The following is a 7258-nucleotide window of genomic DNA, read 5'->3' as shown; positions in this document are numbered from 1 at the left end:
AATATATGTATGTATGTATATATGAATGGATTATAATTCAGCATTTTATAGTTTTTCGCTCGAACAACAAAAATAAAATTTTAGGTAGATACATACGCACATAAATTGTGTATGTATATTTTTTTAAAGCTTGCTGACGAAACATAATATTCGAAACAATAACAAATGAAGCATTAATATTCAGTTGCCACAAAACAACTGATGTCTTTTATAAAATCTGACATTTATTTAAGTTTATTTCGATTTTTCGAACTTAAAATATATATGGGATCATTATATTTTCGAATATTATTTATTTCTCGTTCTCGGTCTATGTTTCTAATAATAAAAAGTATTATTTCATTTGTTGGTTTGCGTTTCTAGTAATATAAAGTATAAAAGAAAAAGGTGCTTTTGTTATACAAAAATTTTTTCAGAAAATCTTAAAATTGGGCTATTTCGTGGCTAAAAAGTTCCAATATCAGATTTTTCTGGAACCCTGGAGGCAAAACCCTATCCAATGCCATTTGTCCCATGTCTTTAGGACTTCTAGAAGTACCCGTACTTTTCGATACCTGAGAAGCAGCTATATACATATATATAATATAGTTGCAAGTCAAAATAATACTGGTGCACTTGAAGAAAATATACCGAATTTACAGGATTTAAGCGACATCATTTTGCAAAATTAAAAATTGTAATCCATAAATTCACAAAGAAATGTTAGGTTAACTTTTCAAAATTTTACACATGATGTGTCTACGATCTTGGTATTTAAACAGGCATGGGTCCTAGTCAGTCTCACATTTTCCTAACATGTGAAGCTGAAAATGCTAGGAAATGCCCTCTGAAAACATCAGCTCTGCCAACAAATCCGACTATCACCTCCTAGAAGGTAGGTAACATAGTTATCTGCCGGGTCTGGGCAACTTACTTAATAAGGCTGACGAGAGCGGGTGAAAGCAAGTACTCGGCGCTTAGTCCGGAAGCGTCTGACCTAGAATAGGCGGTTCCCTGGTCTGTGTCTGATCCCTGAGGGACGGCAGTTTTTGAATCCTGGCAGTAGGTATAAAATGCAGAATTTAATCATTTGTGAAATGGACAAAACAAAAGGATTTAGTACCCCAGGTGGTAATTCAACTACGTTGGAGAATTCACCCTCGAGGTCGGCTCTACAGATTCTGGGGAGATCCATTTATTGCATTTAATTGATCCGTTCAGGAGGAACGCGAAAACCCGGCGTTCACCACCTACATCTGATATGCAGATTTTAGAAAAGAATAGAAATATAGAAGGTGGACTACCGAGCATTCAAGCTCCACAGACCAATAAGGATATAAAAATGAGTAAAGCTCAAGACAAAGAAAGTGATGATCAGAATACTGACATACACAAAAGGATTAGCCAACTGGAACAGCTCTGTGTGATTTTGAAAAGCGAGGTTCTTCAACTGAGGGCTGAGAATGAGAAGCTAAAGAAAGAGAAACATACGCAAATTACAAACAATAAGTCTAATGTGGGCAGTCATAAGGAAGAGGACGCTGCAAAGCAGGTGAGGTCGGTCTTAGACGCCTACTCAACAGATGAGGAGGAACTCGCCAGAGAAACGGATTGGATCCGAAAACAAAAGAGGTCCAGTAAAAACAGAAAAGCGGAATCGTCTCCGGAAGTGGTTCAGGTGACAACCAACGCTGAGAAAGCGGACGTTCCTGATTCTAAAAGTCGAGGCAATGTCAAGAAAAACTCTAGGCCGCCTTCAGTAGTCATAAGTAATGTGGTTGACTATAATAAAATAGAGTCAACATCAAAAAATAAGGACATCAATTATAAGGTTAAAATGATGAACAACAATCAATTTAAGCTTATTGTAAATTCCGAAATGGTCTACAGGAATCTTACCAGGGCCATGAATGGATCTGGACTAGAATGACATACCTATGAGAACAAGCAGGCCAGACCAATAAAAGTCACGGTAAGAAATCTTCACCCCAGTTGTAAACCGGAAGACATAAAAGAAGACCTAGGCTCTAGGGATTACAAGATCTCAGATGTAACCAATAAAATTAAAAAAAATAAAAGAAAATGGGAAAAACATTATGGTGCCTCTACCGCTGTTTATGTTAGCATTTTCAAATGAAGAGGAGATGAAAAAAATTTTTTAAATCAATCACATAAACAGGATGAAAGTTAGGATAGAGGCACTTCGAAAGAATAGGACCATTCCGCAGTGTAAAAGGTGTCAAAAGTATGGGCATACACAAAACTTTTGCCAGAGAAAACCGAATTGTGTTAATTGTGCAAAGCGTTCAAATTGCTTGGAGGCCCACCCAGCAAACTATAGGGGATGCCTTGTAGTTAAGGAACTACAAAAACGTAGAAATAAGGACAACAACAGCAACTTGAAGAATTCTGAACGGCCACCGAGGCAATTCACCTCGAGAATAGTCTCAAAAGATGTAACATATAAGGACGTTCTCCAAACGGAAACTAATGACGGTGGCACGAGCAATAAAGCAAGGGCCAGTGACGTGAATGTTTTGTATAAAATGCAAAATATGATGCAGAACATGCTAGATATGATGGACAAAATCTTTCGGGGATTGAGCATTTTGAGAGCTTAGGATAAAAATCGAGTACCAAAAGGCTTGGTAAATGATGGCACGAGGTAATTTTAAAATAGCAACATGGAATTGCAATGGTATTGCAAATAACAGGGACATGCTTGAAGTTTTTCTTCATACACAGAATATAGACGTGTGCCTCGTAACTGCAACACATATGACCTCAAGAAGCAGGATACGGTTTCGGGGTTATAGAATTTACAACTCGGACCACCCTGGAAATATAGCGAAGGGCGGAACGGCGATAATAATAAAAGAAAATGTGGTGCATTGCGATCTGCACCAGATGCAAACCGAGGGAATGCAAATGACGGCAGTTCAGATAACTTCGACTAAGCAAAAATTTAGAGTGGCTGCATTGTATTGTCACCCTAGATTTAAAATTACGGCAGAAATGTTTCAAGGCGTTCTGACAGACCTAGGCGATAGATTTATATTGGGGGGTGACTTTAACGTCAAGCACACTGATTGGGGTTCAAGGCATACTTCAACTAGAGGAAGAGAACTTTGGACAGCAATTGGCGGCACGGGTTGCCTTTTTCACTGCGAAGCCAACGTATTGGCCAAGCGAAGTTTCATCGAGGTACATGATAACTAAGATCTTGACTCCGATCATTCGGTGGTTATTCTTGAACTTAAGGAAAATATAGTTATGAAAAGAGGTAAACCTGCGCTGACAAGTGGAACTACAGATTGGTCAAGATTTCGCTTAGAGATTGAACGACAAATAGATCTAAGGAAAAGAATAAGAACGACCCAGCACATAGATGATGAGGCCGAAAACTTTACTAATATTATTCAAAATGCGGCTTGGAGTAGTTCCAAAATTAGTGCTATTAGAAGTGGGGCATTAACTATCCTCCACATATACTAGCAAAAGTAAGACGAAGCAGGCGGGCGAGAAAGAGGTGGCAGCAAACGCGTGATCCTACTGATAAAACCAGATATAATCGTGAATCGCAACAACTAAGACGCTGTATTAGAAAACACAAAGAGGATTCGGTTGCTAATTATGTTCAAAATTCGACGGCGTGTGAGAAAACCAATTACCCACTGTGGGCAACAAAGAAAATGAGGCAACCTATCAAACATCTCGCTCCTATCAAAAAGAAAGATGGAACGTGGGCAAAAACTGACAAAGGTAAGGCAAATGCCTTTGCGGATAATTTGGCCGATATATTCTGCCCGCATGACAGGGCGTGGATGATAATGATGAATATACTTTTGTTGGGGATAGCGTGACTATTCCAATTGTCATGGAAAGAGAGGTCATAGAAGAAATCAGGACTCTTAAACCTAAAAAGGCCCCAGGATTTGACCTAATAACGGCCGATATTTTGAAAGAATAACCCAAAAGAGGTTAACGATGCTTACGCGCCTAATACATGCGTGTATAAGGTTCAATTACTTGCCTGAAATTTGGAAAGTTGCAGAGATAATCATGCTGCACAAACCTGGCAAACCTATGGACAGGGCGACTTCTTATAGACCAATCTCTTTGGTGCCGATGATTTCAAAACTGCTAGAGAAAATTTTATTGAGAAGACTTCAGCTTATAATTGAAAGTAAAAGGTTAATCCCGAATCATCAATTTGGTTTTCGCTGGAACCACTCAACCATAGATCAGATTCATAGAATAACGGACCTAATAGAAAATCCACTTTAAGAAAAACAATATGTTCTATCATATTTTTGGACGTAGCCTAGGCCTTCGATAAGGTTTGGCATTATGGACTTGCTTAAGGCAGTACTTGCTCGAATCTTACCTGACTAATAGGGTATTTCGAGTTAAACAGGAAGAGGAGTACTCTTCGCTTAGGGATATCAGGTCGGGGGTATCACAGGGTAGTATATTGGGCCCGATACTATACTTGCTGTACACGTGTGATATTCCTGAATCGGAAGGAGTGACAACAGCTACATTTACTGATGATACAGCAGTTATCGCAATAGGACGAAATGAAAATGAATCTACACAAAAATTGCAAAGGGCCAGTGATGAGATCTCAAAATGTACTAGAAAGTGGAATATAAAACTTAACGAGGTGAAATCAGTACACGTAAATTTCACTAATAGGAAAATTGACAATTCATTTTCGGTTCGAATAAATGGCGTCTTGATTCCGTTCGCAAACACAGCGAAGTATTTGGGAATGACGTTGGACGCGAAGCTCAGATGGAAGGAGCACAAAAAGAAAAAGAGATCTCAACTAGAGGAGGAAACGGAATGTTTGAATGGCTTTTGGGGAGGCTTTCCAAATTAACAATATACAACAAAATTTTGATATATAATCAAATATTTAAGCCTGTCTGGGCTTACGGTATTCGGTTGTCGGGCTGCGCTGCACAGACTCATATCCAATCTATACAAAGATTTCAAAATAGGGTATTACGGGACATTCTAAACGCCCCTTGGTATGTCCGTAATGCTGATATACACAGGGATCTCACGATCCTAAGTGTCACAGACGAAATTAAAAAGCAAGCAGCCAATCATAAAATGCGTTTATCTAATCATGTCAATATCGAGGCGGCTCGGTTGGTTCACAATTAAAACTTTGTTAGGAGACTTAAACGTACGAGACCTCTCGAGTTAGTTTAGAGTTTTTTATCTGGAACAATGAGTACTTAGTACGCTATTGTGCCAGATCAAAAGCTTGTAAATAATCAAAAAGGTTAGAGTAAAATTAATGGTTAGTTGTTTCCGACTAGTTTTATAGTTTATTTTGAGTAGAGTGTTTTTTAGTGGATTAAAGTTCCACACTACTGCTTTTCGTCTGGCAGTGTCTTTCGAGATTTTTGTCGGAAAAAATACAATATAGCAGTAATCAATAAATAATGTATAATAATAAGTAGAAAGTATTTAGAAAAATGCAATTTTGTTATACGAAGAGCTGAAAGAAAAAATGCCCTAAATAACAAATTGAAAAACAGTTTTTATATCGCTAAACATATTATATATCGTATATCGTTGTTTTTGTAGTTTATTCTGTTAAAGACTTTACAACATTGCAGTAACGGATGCTGCCTATTCTTTATTTCTTTTTCTGGAACTATTTCGTAATTATATTGATGAATTTTTTCTTTTCCATTAATTCTTTATATTTCTATTAATCGCTTAGCGATCTGTTCTGGAGGTTTATTTCCTGATCTCAAAAGATTTTTAATTCTTCCTAAAAATTTTCAAAATCATACGAACTTAAAGAAGGTATTGTACCAAATTTGTTAACATCAGCGACAACATGGCACAAATTGTGAACATTCATACTAATACTATCTTCTCCATATATGTGAATAAACGTTTCAATGTAATCTGCAAAAAGTTTTTGTGCTACTTTCTTAATTTTAATATGTTCTCTAGATTAAACTATCCTCACTGCACATACAAAAATTAAAAAATGCTGATACACTTCAGGCGAAAGAAATTGTTTTAAAATTACTGGCCCAATGTAGAGCAGAAATGTTCAAAATTCAGTGCCTTTCCATATTTTCAAACAATTTAGTCTGCGAATTGCTCGACAGACTTCTGTTGGCTTATAAATAAAATTATTCAATAATAAGTGCATATACACATATATGACATAAAGTTAATCAGATTGAAAATTAAATAATAAAATTATAAAATACAACATTATTTATTATAAGAAAAGGAGTAGAAAAACCAACATATATTACAGTTAATTAAAGTCAGAACTTTAAAATCATAACACTATGAAATACCAATAATAATTTGTATTTAATTTAATTTATGTAATTCTACAATATACTTAAAGAGAAAAATTTGAAATAATGTTATACAAAATAAGATTAAACAAAATATTCTACAAAATTTAATATTATAAAACAAGAAATAGCAACATTTACCTAAGTCAAAAAGATGTAAAGAGTCAGCTACAATTATATCTTCCACCATATCAATGGATAGGTTTGTTAAAGGTAAAATTTCTTTGTGATGATCTATGTCAGTCATTAAACGAAAATTTGAATCAGTTCTAGGAGCACAATTTATTCTAGGGAAGCTCATGTGTCTTCCATTCCTGTCATATTTTCCAACAGTTGAGCATTGATGCATCCATAAGCTGAATTAAAATTCACCGTACCTTAAACCAAGAATTTCCTTTCGATAAAAAAATATAAGCTACAATGAAATGAAGTAACTTACCTTTAATAAAACTTCGTGCTGATGTATCACATACCAAAAATTTTATTTTTATTTGTGACGTAGTATTATTGTTTTTAAATCCATCTTTTAAAAGGATTTTAAGTTCATCAATTAGGCATTTAAAATATGGTTCAAGAGGAAGTTTTTTTTCCCACAATACACTGCTGCAACCATGGGATCAACATCTTTTATTTCACTTATTTTAAATAGTATGGGCCAAAATTCAATGTTAGAGCTTGTGAATGGTGGTAAACCATCTACGTTGAATATCAAACTTATGAAAACAGGAATCCTTTTATTTTGACATAAATTTTTTAAGTTGTTAATAATGCCATAGTACCAGTAACATCCTTCTCCCATAGGCACAACATTAATAATGTTAGGAGTACAAAATAATGTTCTGCTATCAAATGGCAAACGTTCTTTGTGTCGACTTAAGATGACCAATAATTTGTTAATTGAACTGTGCGCAATATTATTTTCAATAGCCCACTTT

This window comes from Condylostylus longicornis, unplaced genomic scaffold (assembly GCF_029603195.1).
Source record: "Condylostylus longicornis isolate FDR11 unplaced genomic scaffold, ASM2960319v2 ptg000302l, whole genome shotgun sequence".
NCBI classification, from domain to species: domain Eukaryota; kingdom Metazoa; phylum Arthropoda; class Insecta; order Diptera; family Dolichopodidae; genus Condylostylus; species Condylostylus longicornis.
The sequence above is the reverse complement of the archived record's forward strand: the minus strand, read 5'-3'. Positions refer to the sequence as shown.